Genomic DNA, 15,917 nt, shown 5'->3' on the forward strand with positions numbered 1-15,917 from the left:
GTGTGTGTTTTGAGGCTTAATTATTATTATTGGAGTCTGTGTGTACGTATATGTGTGCGGGTGAGTTACTAATTAATTAATTCAATAAAAAACACTCACCAAATACGCAGACTGCGCGGTACATTCGACCAACGTCTGAACGGCTAAACCGGCAGCGGATACGCTTCGAGAGAACTGAGTCGTGTCACTTTTTTTGATGGAGCTCGCCATCCCCGACATGCCTTCACCTGGAATCACAGATGCATCTCATTCCAATGGAATGCAATTCACAGTGTATTATTATTTTACCGTTTAATATTATTTGAATAATAATATGATTTTGTCTCCTGTAACGAAGCACACTCACTCAACGCCTTGCTCTGCTCGACCACCGCGTCCAAGCAGGCAAAGTAGCCCATGTCGTTGATCGGCTGCGAAGGCTGCGACAGCAGAGTCCTGGTGCTCTGGATGCTTCTGATCGCAGCCGAACACTCCTTCTGTCCCGGGGCCGCCTCCGTGCACACGTCCACCTGGAGGGGATTAAGAAAAAACTCATTAATCGACAATTCTTTTGACGGTACAAATTGATTTCAATATAATAAAAAAACTCACCAAATTATTGATGCTCTCTGTGACGGCACGAGCGGCCGCCGCCAACTGGTTCTTCGCGTTTGGACGAGTGAGGTCCTAAAATGTTTAGAAAAAACGATTTTTGGGCAGTCAAGATTTCTAATAATTTGCCCCAATTTACGGAATGACTCCCCAACTAGTGGTGGGAAGTCCTACAGAATGTCCGCCCTGGGACCAACTTCAAATACCCTTAAATATCGATTAAAACCCTCTAAATAAATGTACATTTCTTTCCTCCAAATTTTAGGGGAAGGTTGGCATAACTGATTAACAAGATATAGCAGAATAATCTAAGTAAATGACTTATTATCCAGATCGAAGACTACAGTATATTGAAAACGGGATGGGATCCGAATACTGACCTGACTGACAGACTTCGCGGTCCCGAGGAGCTTCGAAGAGTTCACGGTCACCGTCTTCATTGAACGAATCATTTCAGTGCGAGATTCCCGAGCCTAAAAACATGAGTAAATATAAGAAAATATATAGTTCTATACAAAATAATATAACAATAATTCCGGCGCAAGCGCCGATCACAGACCAATTGCGACGTACCACTGACAATTGATAGTCTATTGTCTATATATTTCTACGTCATCCCGGAGCCAACAAAATCCTACCTCGGTCTGGCCGGCCAGCTCCAGAGACACTCCCATGAGGCGATTGAAGGCATCCCCGAAGTGTCTTCCGCTGGCGCTCAGCGTGCCCTGTTCCACGGAGGAGACCACGTCCGATGATGCAGTACTGAGGCCCACAGCCGCCGCGTTCAACTCCGTTTGGAGTTCGCTGAAGACAAATGCTTTTAAATTATACAAGTATTGCCAGTATAATCTAAAGTAAGTACTTTAATTTACTTAATCAAATATAGTTTCCTTTCATATATTTCTCTATATCTATATCTGTCATTTGATACCCATATTAAGGATGTTATGATAAAATAATCCCCCATTTTGTAGCGGCCATCTTGGATTTACAATATTGTCATCAGAAGAAGCCAGCTAAATAAAACCTTTAAATTAAATCTCTGTTTTGGCTTATATGCTTGGGAAACACAAGTGAAGTCCATGTTCTGCCCCATGCCCCAAAATACCTGTAACTCTTGTCCGTCCGTGGCAGGTCGTCCATGTCAAGAATATGCAGCGTCTGATTGATGTCCTCCATGGCCGAGTCCAGTTCTGCGTGACTCGGGACAGACTCTAGAGTGAGTTCGACGCTCTGTAAAATAAACTTCAGTTAAAATTTAACCATAATTTGGAAAGTCACTACTTTGTTAAACGACCTATTTACGAAAATTTAAATGGGCAGCTACTTAAAAGCAACTCTTTACCCATTCTAGTGGGTTATAACAGAGGTCGTATCTCCCAGGGAAGACCCAAAAATGAATGACCCGCTCATAGTGACAAGAAAAACTTATAAGAACTAACTAAGCTAAAAAAACATCCTTGATACCTGGGAGACATTCTTCGCCATATTGACGACATTGGCACAATCCACTTCTTCGGAGCTGTTCAAGAAGCGTTTCACATTTTCGACAAGAGTAAGAGACGAGGTCACAACTTGACGACCGGACGCTAGAACTCTGAAAAAAAAAAGCTGGTGTTAGGTTAGAAGGAATCAATCTAAATTAAATACTCCCACAGGACGCCCATTAAGGACGACGTCTATATCGATGAAGTGACGATATCTCTCCGACATATATTTTTGTCAAAACTATACTTTTCCTAGTTTGGACATATTTATTTTAGGCATTAATTTACTAAAAATAACAAAAAAACCTCAAGAAGCATTCACATTACCTGGGTTGTTGTTCCTTATGCGCGTGCGCGATAGCGGCTCTGAGGGGCGGCGCGAAGTGCCTCAGAGACGAGGCCAGGTCCAACGCAGCTCTGCCGCAGCCGGCGGAGTCTTGGCGCTTGGCCCCGGCGCTCAGAGCCGCGCTGGCCGATGCCGCCGAGCGACCGGATGATTGCAGGTTGGAGTACGCCCATTCCACCTAAAACCCAGATTGGTTTGGTCTTCGCAATATTTAAATAAAATAAATCAGTGGCACTACAAACTTTTTGGATTTGGGCCTCAGATTTCTATGTCTGTTTCATGATCAATTATCAATCTAATTGGCAAGTAAGTGGTCAGCTAGATCTAGTAAGATTTTTTAAAAATATAATACCGCTGTTAGCCTGAAGGGCCTTGACAGCTCAGCTCGATTGGGCTTCTCTTGGGTATTGGGCGACTAGCGCAAGGGCGTGGCTTGGGCAGTCGCAGGGTGGTTTATAGCCTCAAGAAGGGCAGGACGCAAGCTAGAGTGAGCGAATACGAAGAAAATGTCCACGCCATCCCCGGTGAAGCGTTTTTTTTTAACCCTAGCCTGACAATTACTTTGCGCGGACGGCTTTTAATTGATCATTAGCTACGGGAATTGGATTATTCGGATCCGATACTATTTTAAACAATTCCTGAATGCTTGGTGTGCCATATTTTCGATTGGCCTATTGGCAACAAAACTAAATAATAGTTCAAATCATTGCGAAAGTTAAGATTTTAGATCGCTAGAACAAAGGACTAGGAAAATGGGGGGAAACTTACAGTCTGTTGGGGCAAGGGGGCGAGCTGGAACGCGGCACAGGCCCTCTCCATCTCGTCCAACTCCTCCTTGAGATCTCTCAAAATCTCCGCTGCAGCATCCAGCTCCAGCCCACGGCACGAGGCGCGGGCCCGACTCACGGCTGATCTGAAGAGTTAGAAATTTTCAATGTCTGCTTGTACACAAATTTCTCCTAAACCAATCCCCGCAGGCAATTTAATTTTATTGAAATACATACCTAAGATCCGCACAGCTGGCCGTGAATTGGTTCGTGGTGTCGGCCAACTGCTTGTTAGCGGCTGGCTCGCTCACTGTGGGCAGGACGGCACGAGACGCTTGGGCCACGTGACCACTTGGCTGAAGAAAAAATCACTTATTACAAAAAATATACAGGGCGTCCCATAAAGCAACGTCGTAATTAGTGATTTACCCAACAAAAAAGTAACGCCATCTTTAATGTTACTTGCAAAGAATGTTTTGTTACACAGTTGCTCACTGAATTATTTCCGAACTAAATCGACTTAGGGTCCTTCAAGAAAACAACCAATTATTAAAAGGCCGGCAACGCCCTTGCGAGCCTTGTGGCAATGTGAGTGTCCATGGGCGGCGGTATTACTTAAAATCGGATAAGCCTCCTGTCCGTGTTCCGCTTGTTACATAAAAAAAAACGGTCGGATAATAAAAGAAAGAACATCACAGGTTCCCATTACCCTGTATAACCTGGTGAATAAAATAACAACATCGTTTCTTACCTGTAAGAAAGTCTCCGAGGCCGTGACCAAGTCCAAATGTGCTGCTGGGTTGTGGGGTCTGGCGCTGAAGACGCTCCCCGCTTCCGACAATCTCGGAATATGGGAACTGAGGATGGAGCATTCCGAGAGAAGAGCCTCCTATAAGGAATTTCATATATGTATTTAAAACTTATTAAAAATAATAAACAACCAGAAGGCTCACAAGTGCGGAGCCGACTTTTGATACGACATACGGTTATTGCCACATTCATGCTATACGAATCTATTGTCTTTGGATCTGAAATGAAATAATTGTCTATGGATTTTAAAACCTCGCGTCTATGGATCCGAATCTCACCTGTGAATACTTGTTGGTGTTGTATTGCGTCGCGTTGTGAGCCGATGCGACGAGCTGATTGGCGCTGGAGGCGGCTTGTCTGGCGCTTTCCTGAAACAAATACTTCTATTCACGAACGAGCTTAGAGAACAGTCACAAGAGGCAGGTATTTTAGTGGGTAAGTCACCGAGCAATTTGGAGGAAAATGATACTTTGATCATTTCCCTTAACTCACATATAATCTCGCAACTTGTGAGCTGACTATGTCCTGCCCTTGCGCGTAATCAGCCGTGATGAACCTCAACTCTTCAGCCGCACGGAGTAGAGCCTCTTGCTTGTCGCGATCCTGAAATCCAAATTCCTTTTTAATTTACACCCTGTACAACGCTGACTTTAAAACTAGAGGGATAATGAATTAACTAGAGCGAACTTGAGAGAACATAAGGTAAGTAGCGCCAGCGTTGATAAGTTGAGAAATAGCTAAAAATAATATATCCTGAAGTCCAACCTGCGGTTCTGAAGCGCATTGCCTGGCCGCTTCCACCATTCTCGCTGTGGCATCTGCCAAGAGCTTAGCAGCAGCCAGCAGCTTGCCTTGACTCTCCGAAGGCTGTTTCTCCGCTTCGGTCTGAAAATTTCACGATGTAAGCTGTTTGTTTGTCCACAAGTTTCTCAAAGTTAAAGTGACTTTCACTCTTGCTCTTCTAAATTCATAATCAATAAAACATGCATTAATCCTCAAAAAAAATTCACAATCCACTGCTCTTCACACTCTTCTCCACTAATCACACACATATACATACTAACTTTCACTCTCACTCTTTTCTATCCTTTACGATCTCCATCTATTACCTTAATATCAGCGATAAGCCGAGCTGTAGCCAGTCCCAATACTCTAGCTCTTCGCAGCATCTCTGCCGGTTCTCCAGCTGATCCAAGCCTTTCGCTCGCTGTTAGAACACTTTCCACGGATTGCTCTATCACTGTTGCTTGACCACGACGATCTGTTTAAACATTCAAATCCATGTTTTATACAGATTACTCTAAATAACACTTTATATAACTGTCAAAGCGCCTATTGCATACAAACAAAATTGCAAAAAGCTCTTACCAAGATCACAATGCGCCAACAGTCGTTCCAGCTCATCTGTAACCCTCTGGGCTGCGAGAGTCAGGTGCTCCACTCCCGGCCCGGCACTTTCCGGCGCGTGTTGGCACGCTCCGACCAATCGCTCGACCGCTTGTGCAACCAGTCGGGCTGCGCTCGTCAGCTGTTCCCTGCACGCTGGATTGTGGAGGGTCGGGGCGACAACCTAGTTTGATCGTAAGTAGATTTTAACATACTTTCGACATTCAACTGGAAATCATGAGGTACAATTTATTTAGATTTTAATTGCTATCTTCCTTTTGATGTTGAACATCGTACACATATAGACGCAGCCGAATCATGGTTTTAAGAAGCTACTTAAGTTAGTTTTGCTTTGGAGATGGAGGAAAAAGGAGTAAGGGGAAGAAAGGGGCTGAAGAAGGTGGTCTTAGGAACGTACCTTAGCACAGGCGACGAGTTGACTGGTCGCCAAGGCGCAGTGAGTAGCGGCAGCGATGATCGTATTCTGCAGAGGCTGTTCATCCCTGCATTGTGCAGTCACGTTCTTGGCCTTAAGTACTAAGGCGGCTGTTGTATTCGCTACGGCCTTCGCAAGGGATAGAAGTATGTCCTAAAAAGTTCAAATAGTATAACAATGGTGGCTAGGTCAAAATATTCATAATCTTTAAAAATCTATCAAAATTACATATTGTTAGATGTCATACAACAGACGATAGGAACCGAAATGTGTATTGAAACGTGCTGTTGGCAAGCTGATCAGCGTTAGCAGAAGGTTATTTTTGAGCCTTACACTCCAAATGCTACTTTAAGTCCTTAACATAAAATTAAAATATCGGCAAACAAAATACACGAAATAAACGAAATAGTAATAACTAACGTCGACCAAAGCGGGCCATAAGACGGACCGCATGTTGCAGTCGGTCTTGACTATTTGATTTGTAATTTTTATGGAATGGAATCAAGTAGCTTTATTATACACACGAGTGGTAAAATATGGCACCCATTCTATTGACAACTAGCTCCAGGAATTTCGTTTCGCCTTAAGATTTTTTTTCTTAGCCTACCTTTTTAGTACATACCAACATATGGAACATTGCTATGCTACCCCATAGAGTTCGCTTTTCCCGAATAAAAACAGATTTTTAGGCTTTTCCGTGAAATTTTCTCTCCATAAAAACCTAGTAGAGTTCTAGGAATAAACAAAACTGGTATTCGTCCATCCTTCGAGTTTTGCCCATAGCAACGTATTTTCATTTATATAGACAGAGCCCCCTGTCCCTGAATCCAGCTGAAAAGGTTCCTTGTCTACGTCCTATTCATTTCTATAGACAAAGAAATTCCTGTCTAAGACATGCCGAATTAATATACACATTTTCCCATTCCTATTACTTGGGCGTGCCTTCGACGGCAGTTAGTAGTTTAAGCTACTAAACTTATCGAATCAACAAAAATCTAGAAGCGACATACGACTTCTATGTTTCGGAAACACCTCTATTCCACCGCGTCAGTAATTTTAGAGACTATTTTTGGTCGAAAGTGTTTTAAGAGTAATCTGTACAATCATTTACCAAAAAAAAAAAACATAATTGGATAGAGTTTCATACTGTCCTGAAAAAGAATTTCAAACTCTTGTCTCAAACCTGTCTCCTCTTAATTGCTTTCTTATATCTCTTATTAACTCCGCTTTAGTGTGCTGTATACTTTGAATATAAGTCTTTTGTGACTTAAAACTTTTCTATCCTACTGTTTAGCCTAAAAAGTTTTTGTCATATTATATTGCTAGACTATGTGACCTGACCATTACAGGTTTATTAGTAACTACCTATAAAAGTTATTTTAAATTCTGTTTTTTTTCTCTAGACAATATGGCGTTTTCCGAAATTTACGTGTTAAATTCTTAAATTACAAAAATTTCAATCACAAACAAAATTAAACTCCAAAACAGTATTAAACTGACAATTATGAATTTTTTGATAAAATAACATTGTTTTTCATGTCAGCCCATTCGAAAGTTCCATAAATACACTACAGGGATGGTTAGTTATTATTCTAGTCACTACATTCACTTTGTTGTCATTCACAGTTAGTCGTAAATAAAAAAATCAATGTATGTAATAAAGCAAATGTATTAACAAAAATATGTACAAAAACACTGTAAACATTTTTACGATATGGTATACGAATGTTTTTCTTCTAGACACGTATTTGTTTGTCCATAACACACGATTTTCTATAAATATTTAAGACTGAGGTACCTCGATATACGAGTGTTTTGAGCGATATTATGCTTTGAGATGAGAGCAAGATGTGGAGGAATCTCACACGGGTTTACATTAACAGTTCCTCAGACCTGTCAGCTTTTTTCGAAGCATTTTTGATAAGTTGTGTTCGCGTTTTTGCTTTTTTAACCATGGGTCCGAAGAAGATGGTGTCTATTGGATTAAAGCGTGAAATCATTTTCTTATTCAAAACCACTTAACAAAACCAACTGAGGTGGTTTTTTGGGTACGATCAATTTGACATACAAAGAACGAGTTCACTCGTATGTTGAGGTACCTCTGTACTAACTTTCACCGAAGCGATATTCTATCGTAAAAATGGCAACATTTTAATTAATTAAACCCTCAAATACACAAAAGTCTTAAGATATTTTAGAGTTACTGTACTATAATTAAAAGGTTACGGCTGCGCAGGCATCGAGGGAACTACACCGTTCCATACAAGCAAAAACGTTCATTTTATGCAAAATTCACAAAACACTTAGATTTATATCTGGAAGGGGGTTTCCACGGGGTTCCAATGGTACTGAAGCAAGTTAGGATAACTATTACTATTATTACTAGGATATATCCAACATTTGTAAAGATTGGAAATAAACGAGCTTTATTATTATAAAGCGAGCGAGAGCAGTTTTGGCCTAGTGGCTTCAGCGTGTCTTTAATCCCTGATCTCGTAGAACACAAATCATGAAACAGACACATATATCTGAGGCCCAAACCTAAAAAGGTTGTAGCAACACTAATTTATTTTTATTATTATTTTTCGTTTGTCAAGAGACGAAAACTTCGTTATTTTTTTAAGACTTTTGTATATTTGTAAGATTAAGTTTTACAACTAAACAAAATAGAGAGCTGCCTATGAAAACTTATTCAAAAGGAACTTTTAATTGCCAAATGTAATACTCGCTGTATACAGTATACAAATTTGTTATGTTTTCCTATTTCCCATTTCTTAAAACAAATTGATATCTATTTTACATGACAAATATTCACAATTGTTCCATGTACCTCGTACACGTGTAATTCGCCAATGTGTCGGGTTTTAGCCGACTATAACACAATCCATGTAGGTAAAGAAAATTGTGAATACTGTCTATTTGATTGTTATGATTAGTAATAAATTAAAAAATCATTTATGACATTTTCCACCTTACTCAAGAGGGAGTGAGGAAATATTTTAGGAAGCGGAACATCACTTTATTTACCTTAAAATATTAAGTTCTCGTTAGTTTAACTTCAGTTTTCTTTTTAACTATTAATATGCTTAATTGAATTATGTTTTCTGTTTCATATGTAAGCTTTGATATTGTCTAAGTGTATTAATTTATAATATATATATATACATATACGTAGCTGTAATATTACAAAAATAATACGAAAGAGACGAACGCCGCCACCAAAGAGCCTCTTGGCTACAACCTATTTTAGTCTTCTAGGCTCATTCAAATTGATTAAACGCCTTATATTCCGAATTTTAGAAGGTAATTTATTAAACACAGTAATCTCTCCTATAACGCAAATTCCGCCCCCATATAACGCTGTATTTCCCCTTATAACGCGAAGATTTTTCGATATTTCTGTTGTCAAGTCCGTGATTAGTTTTGCGTGCGAATCTGTTTTAATTGTGTGAATAAAATTGAACTAAACTTCTTAAATTCGTGTTCTTAGTTTTTGAATTTTTCAAACGGTTTTATGTGAATACTCCTACAAGACGTTTTTTTATAACGGAGCCGGGTCTATCGCTCGCGTTATATGGGGGATTACCCTCCACACTCTCATACTTAATAGACCTATTCAATTAATTTCGTTCCAATTTTGCGTGTCGTGTTTGATTGTTTATTAAACGAATTTTATTTACTAGAAATTATAAAACACGGGTGAACGACCCCAGCTCAAACGGGGTGAGACCCTAGCTTGTGTCATTGACCTTTCATTCTTCACGGGTAAAAAATCAAGAAATTATCGATTACAATTTCAAAGAGTACAAATTTAAAAAGCGAGTATTTAACGTTTTAAAACAATTTAACAACTAATACTAAATAAAATGTCATTTTTGAGTTTCGTCTTTAGAGTTTTCAAGCGACAGCTATAATTGTGACCCGCTACCATTTATCACTAAATACTACAAATAATAAGCATGTATATTTCGCAATCATGGCTCGATTATAGAATTTTTCGAATTTTCTATCAAACAGTAGCTGTGCTCTGCGGTTCCACCCTCATTAATTCGGTGGCACTATGCTCTATAGCCTAAAGCCTTTTTGTAGATATTGATGTCTTCTATAACACTACATTGCTCTATTGTCAATAGTTTCTGCAGCATATAGGAATCTTTATTGGTCACACCTTGGGTTACTGTCGGAATCTCAAAAATATAGCGCTAAATTCATCATAGTAGGGTTCTAATGGTTAAAAGATTTTTCAAATCAGTCCAGTTTTAGAAGGTATTCAATGCAATCAAATCTTTCCCCTTTGTATATTTCAATATTCTCCTGTTGATTTTATAAAGGAATGATTATGACTTTTCTATGTCCAACACTCTCTCGAAGGAAAACATCGTAATACCGACAGACCCACGTGGCTCAGAAGGCTGATCACCTACTTGCCTATTAACAGAAATCTGACCAGGCCTAAAAGATTCTAGCGCCAGTTATGTAACCTAACATAATTAAGTGACATATATATATTATATATGTTAGTAAGTAATTAGAAGCGTTAACCAAATGTTAGCAATCATAGCCTACTTGAAGCCTAAATGAGCCCTTTAGTTTTTCCCACACTTACAAATTGTAATACAACAATCTTGTTTCCGTTAATGTTCAAAAAGATCGACTACACTTGTATTGAAGTGTCAATTAGATTTATGAACCCTTAGATAAGCCAAATTAGATTTTTGTTAGCGTCGTAACCACTACCCCTAATTTTATGTTAGTTATAAGCTCATGTTTTAAACGATTAAAGCCAGTGGACACCAAGCTTCAAACAAATATATCTACAACAACTACCACCGAACTTAACTCGCCACTGATTTATTTGACGTGAATATGTGAACGCCGAATTTACCGCCGTGATTTTTTTAAAATAAATATTTTAAACCAGTAAAACTATATTATTAAATCCCATTTATAATAAAATGGAATGATTATTTATAAACATAAACATCTTAATCCTGCACAATTTACTCTTTGGAGCAGCTTTCATGTATCAAGAATATATTAACCAAGAAACTGTCTCGAGGTGACCTCGTCTTAGGACCATAGACTTTTTAGGTGTTTTATGATAACGTCATTAGACCTAAATGTTTTAGGCACAGACGGCTGATCACCTACCTGCCTATTAATAGATAAAAACAAGAGCTGGAGGCACTGTTTATACAATTTATTAAATTTGGAAATTTTTGCCAGTAGATTTTAAATTGAATTATTTGTCAGCGCATTGAAACTTTATTGACCCAGTATTCCCTTTTCAATATTTAGGAAATTTGTGAAAATTCAATTCGAAAAGTGCCAGGTATGGAAACCAATAGAATTTTCTAAATTATGACATGATAGCCAAGCCGAACACCGGAGCTTTTCACGCAACTAATACACCTCACCAATCAGACCTTGGAACGTGTCTCGAAAATACGATATCTAAGCAGTGATTAATAAAATCGAACTGAAATCCTTTGAGCAGTGAAGTCGCTTAGCAGGAAGTCTGCGAAGTGCCCAGGAAGGAGCTAGGCTGGCTTAGTTCGCCAGGACTTAACGCACAATGGACCAAATGAGAGTCTAAGTGCGGAAACTGGGTTCACCAACATTTAACCTTAATGAAAAGGATGATCATATCATCGAAATCCGCTGGAGAATTGAACAAGCGCGTAACTTCGTGACAAGCGCCAAAATTTAGCGTATTGCGTGATGTTTCGTCATCTCTGTGCTGCTTTACGGTGTATTTTTCACGCCGACAGAGACTATGTCCAAAAAACTAAAAGCGTTCTAGATCAGGGTTTATCTTATGCTTAAAACATCTTGGACAGACAGCATACGAAATGCAGATGAATAAAGAAGTGCCAATATAAAATGCCAGCCCCATACCCCACATAAGCAAAGTCATCCCCAAAGATTATAGAGCACTGTAGAGACAAGTTTCGTTACTCCCTACAAATTCATCATCAGCACATCCCATCTTTGTTATCATCCACTGAATGAAAACCGCTAGTAAAACCAAAATTAACACCAAAATCAGGAAAATATTCAACCAATTATCTTTGAACGCCTTGTGCAACTCCCTCTCGAGACAGACACACTCCGGACAGCATTTCGTGTCCGTCCTCGGACATTTTTTGTTACAAAACGGACAATTACGCTTCGCAAACGTGGGGTTGTAGAAAATCCTAATTTCCGTTTTGCCTATATTTCTCTCGCTGTAGTATTTCTCGCTCTCTTTGATAAAAGTCTCGAAATTCTTTCCATCTGTAACACCGCGTTTCTCGAAACTGGCCTCGGCCTTTTCGAGAAACGTGTTCGTCGTAGTTAGAACGCGATTATATTTATCCAAATCAACCTTCATATTCAACGCACCGGCAACTTTGACATTATCTCCCGCTTTAGTGACGTCATTTTTGATGCTTTCGCACTCGATCTTTTTAGACATAAAGAATTGTTCGCGAAGTATTTCGTTTTTAGTTGTACGTATATTAGCATAGTCGTGGCTAGAAAAGTCGTTTTTGATATTGTTTATTTTATCGGCAATATTTTTCTGAGGGATTTTTGGTTTTTCATTATCCAAATAATCTTTACAATTATTAAGAATGTCTTCAACGTTATTATTAACTGGTGATTTTGGTTTATTAATTGAAATTGGTGTATTAATATTCGAATATTCTAGACTCCTATAATAATCGCTTTCCGACTCCTCTTGTATGACATCTAACTTTCCCCAATCATTAACATTTATATCTTCATAAATTCCATCATCTTCATATTTATCATTATTGTTATCTAGAACTACACTTCTTTTATCATTATTATTATCTACAACTACACTAGTTTTATCATTAATTTCATCATTACTTCTATCGACATAAAAATCTGCACCGTATTCATTCTTATCCCTACCAAAGAACACTTTATAGAAATTTTCATAACAATAATTCAATTTTCTATACAAAAACGCTTTTTTCGCTTTCCTCTCATTAATTACCTGGGTTTCCTTGTCTTGGGGCGTTTCTTCGCCGAATGTGTGAAGAACGCTCGTCGAAGCTTCACCGACACGAGACGCTGCGTTTAGTAGGTTCTGACGCGGCTGGTAACATACATATGGAATTAGGAAGGGTCTTTAAAAGACTTCTTAGACATAAAACTATTTTGGCTCAATACTTTAAAACAGCTTGACCTGTCAACTATTAATAAAATAATAAACACCTCTTTAGTTTCCGGCTCCGCAGCTCTCAGCAGATCAGTGAAGGCGCTGCACAATTTCCTCGTCGCGTCCAGAAGACTGTCGCCATTGTCGTCTTCCATCAGCGCAGCAATCATTTGGACACCTACAATTATTATTAATATTAATATCTCATTAGAGGCGTAACGTTGTCTGCACACAGAAAGTCCATCGGTTCTACGTCCTTTGGGAAGAGTCACAGGCTTAAGCCTAGCAACATTGATATAGAGCATTCTCTAAAAAAAATCATTAGAAGAATGTTGAAACATAAAGAGAGGAAATATTTGATTGCATTCCAGGTTCCAAAACTGGATTGATTTAAAAAATCTTTTCACCACTAGAACTCAAAATTTCTGAAGAATATAGGCTTATAGAATATTTTCAAGGTGTGAAAAGAACCAATAAAGATTCCGATCTGCGGAACGCTAAGCCACAAAGACAAAATAATAAAACAACCGAAGCTCACAAGCTTTAAATAATCAACATCATTACTCACCCTTCGTCATCTCGGGTAAGTTGGTTGTGATAGTTGTGATAGCTGCTCCGACGGCCGTATGGTCCACTTCCTCTGTAGGTCCTGAAATATTGAGAAGATCAGCCTCCTGTGCCTCACACGACTTTTTTAATGAAGTTAGTAAAACGTACTACTTTTTGTTCATTTAGTACAAAATCAAAGTGAAAAAGTTAGAAATAAGTAATGTCATGTGAAAGTTAACACTTACCAGCCGTCAAGGTAACGACTTGCGCAGTCGCAGCATTCATGGCCGCGATGTGTGACGTCACCACTTGCTTGCTACTGTCCAGTGTGGATGTTTTCCAACGAATCGAACCCGCGTCCGATCCGAGGGCTGGCAGTGCCGCCTAAAATAATATTTCATGTTAACACAGGATCACAACATTAACTAAATCTAAATGGTATTATTATTTTTTATTCCAAAGTTCCAAATTGGATTTTTAAAAATCTTACAAACATTTGTTTAACAATAACTACATTAAAACATTTCCATACACGAAATAGGTGTAATATTTACAATACACAAAAGCCAAAAAAGATAAACACATAAATTCAGTTAACAATAAAAAACGAGGATTACTATTAAACAACAGTGCCCTGACTTGGTACTCTCAACAATGAAGTCAATAATTGGGAAAACTCAATATTATTACAATAATTGATAATATAACCCGACATGTGTCAACTAATTCTATCCATAAATAGCCCCATTTTCCGTTTAAGATATTTATTTCTGATTAAGAACATTCGCTTACTGGAGAAAACGACCTAATAACTTAATAAGAAAAACTACTAATTTTAAATAAAACGAAAAATTAATTTAAAATTTATTAAGATAATTAAGAGATTCAAACAACAACAAACTGTTGTACTTGAGACGCCTGATAATATAATTGTTCAATTCATTTTTGCTTACGTTAAAAACGCAGTGAATTAAAAAAAAACTAGTAACAAATCATTAGGGATAAAAAGTGAGTGCCTTATCGCTAACAAGCTACTCTTTCAGGCAACTTTAGTAATGAAAAAGAAGTAATAAAAAGTTATATAATTACTAAACTAAAATCTACCAGAATTATTGAATAATTCATTAAATAATTTTTATAATTATTGTTTAATTATACAATTATTGTTTTGTACATTAAGTTCTTTAGCACTTAACATTAGTAGGTATTTTTTTATAATAATTTATAATTGAAAATATAAATTAAATCGCAATAAATTTGTATCAATACCTACACAGCCCATTTCGACAACTGCTAATCCATAGAACGCGTGAAATAAAAACATCTCCATGAGAACAAATTACACTTAAAAATAAAAAAAAAGAAGCAAAAAAATACTGACAGCGGGTGGGGTGTGTCCCGTAATGGCCTGCCCCGAGATGGTCGTCTGTTGGGCCCCCGTCATGTGGCCCACTGCGAACGGCTTGGCCCCTTTGTGATTTGTAAGCAACATAAATAAAAAGAAGCACTACAACTATGTATTGAACTGTTTTAATCCGAATTAAAACAGTTTTTTTACTAATTTAAAACAACTTATTTATTGATTAAACTTGTCGAACCAGTAATTTGTTAATAAATTAATTAGAATTAAAACAGTTTATTTTACTAATTTAAAACAACTTATTTATTGAGTAAACTGGCTACTTTGTCGAACCAGTAATTTTGTTAATAAATTAATTAGAATTAAAACAGTTCTAATTTATTAAGTATATCTAAATAACTTTGTTGATAATTTGTTAATAAATGAATATATGTCAATGTGAACAAAAGTGAAATCGGTGCAACCTCTTTATAATTAAAGCTGGTGTTAGGTTAGAAGGAATCAATCTAAATTAAATACTCCCACAGGACGCCCATTAAGGACGACGTCCATATCGATGAAGTGACGATATCACTTCGACATATATATTATTTTTTAAATATATTTAAATGAATGTTGTAGTAGGCAATTGATTAGAGATAGGTTATGTATAAAATAGGCATTTAAATATTTTTAAATACATTTTAAGTAATTTTAAAGGAAATGATACAGTGGGGGTATTAGTCCATTACTTTACATTCCATTATTAATATTTAATGTACGTACACACGTGGTAACTAAGAAAGTGACCACAAATTTATTTAACTACAAATAATCTGATTACGAAGTATTTAACTAAAAATGTAATTGACTATGAAATTGGATATGTAACCAGTCAAAATGTATTATATTTAAATAAATAACGAATAATAAATCTCACCTTCAGCTCCAGGTCTCAGCACAGCTGGTTTCGCGACAGACTCCGTATTGACTTTGCCCGACTTGAATGTGTCGTGCTGTATTATGTTTGCCCTG

The 15,917-nt window shown here is 37.7% G+C and overlaps 1 pseudogene; it reads right to left on the bottom strand.

The window, feature by feature from the left end:
* Positions 1-15,917, bottom strand: part of LOC125062009 — a 57,157-nt pseudogene that overhangs the window by 20,225 nt on the left and 21,015 nt on the right.

This window comes from Pieris napi, chromosome W (genome assembly GCF_905475465.1).
Source record: "Pieris napi chromosome W, ilPieNapi1.2, whole genome shotgun sequence".
Lineage (NCBI taxonomy): Eukaryota > Metazoa > Arthropoda > Insecta > Lepidoptera > Pieridae > Pieris > Pieris napi.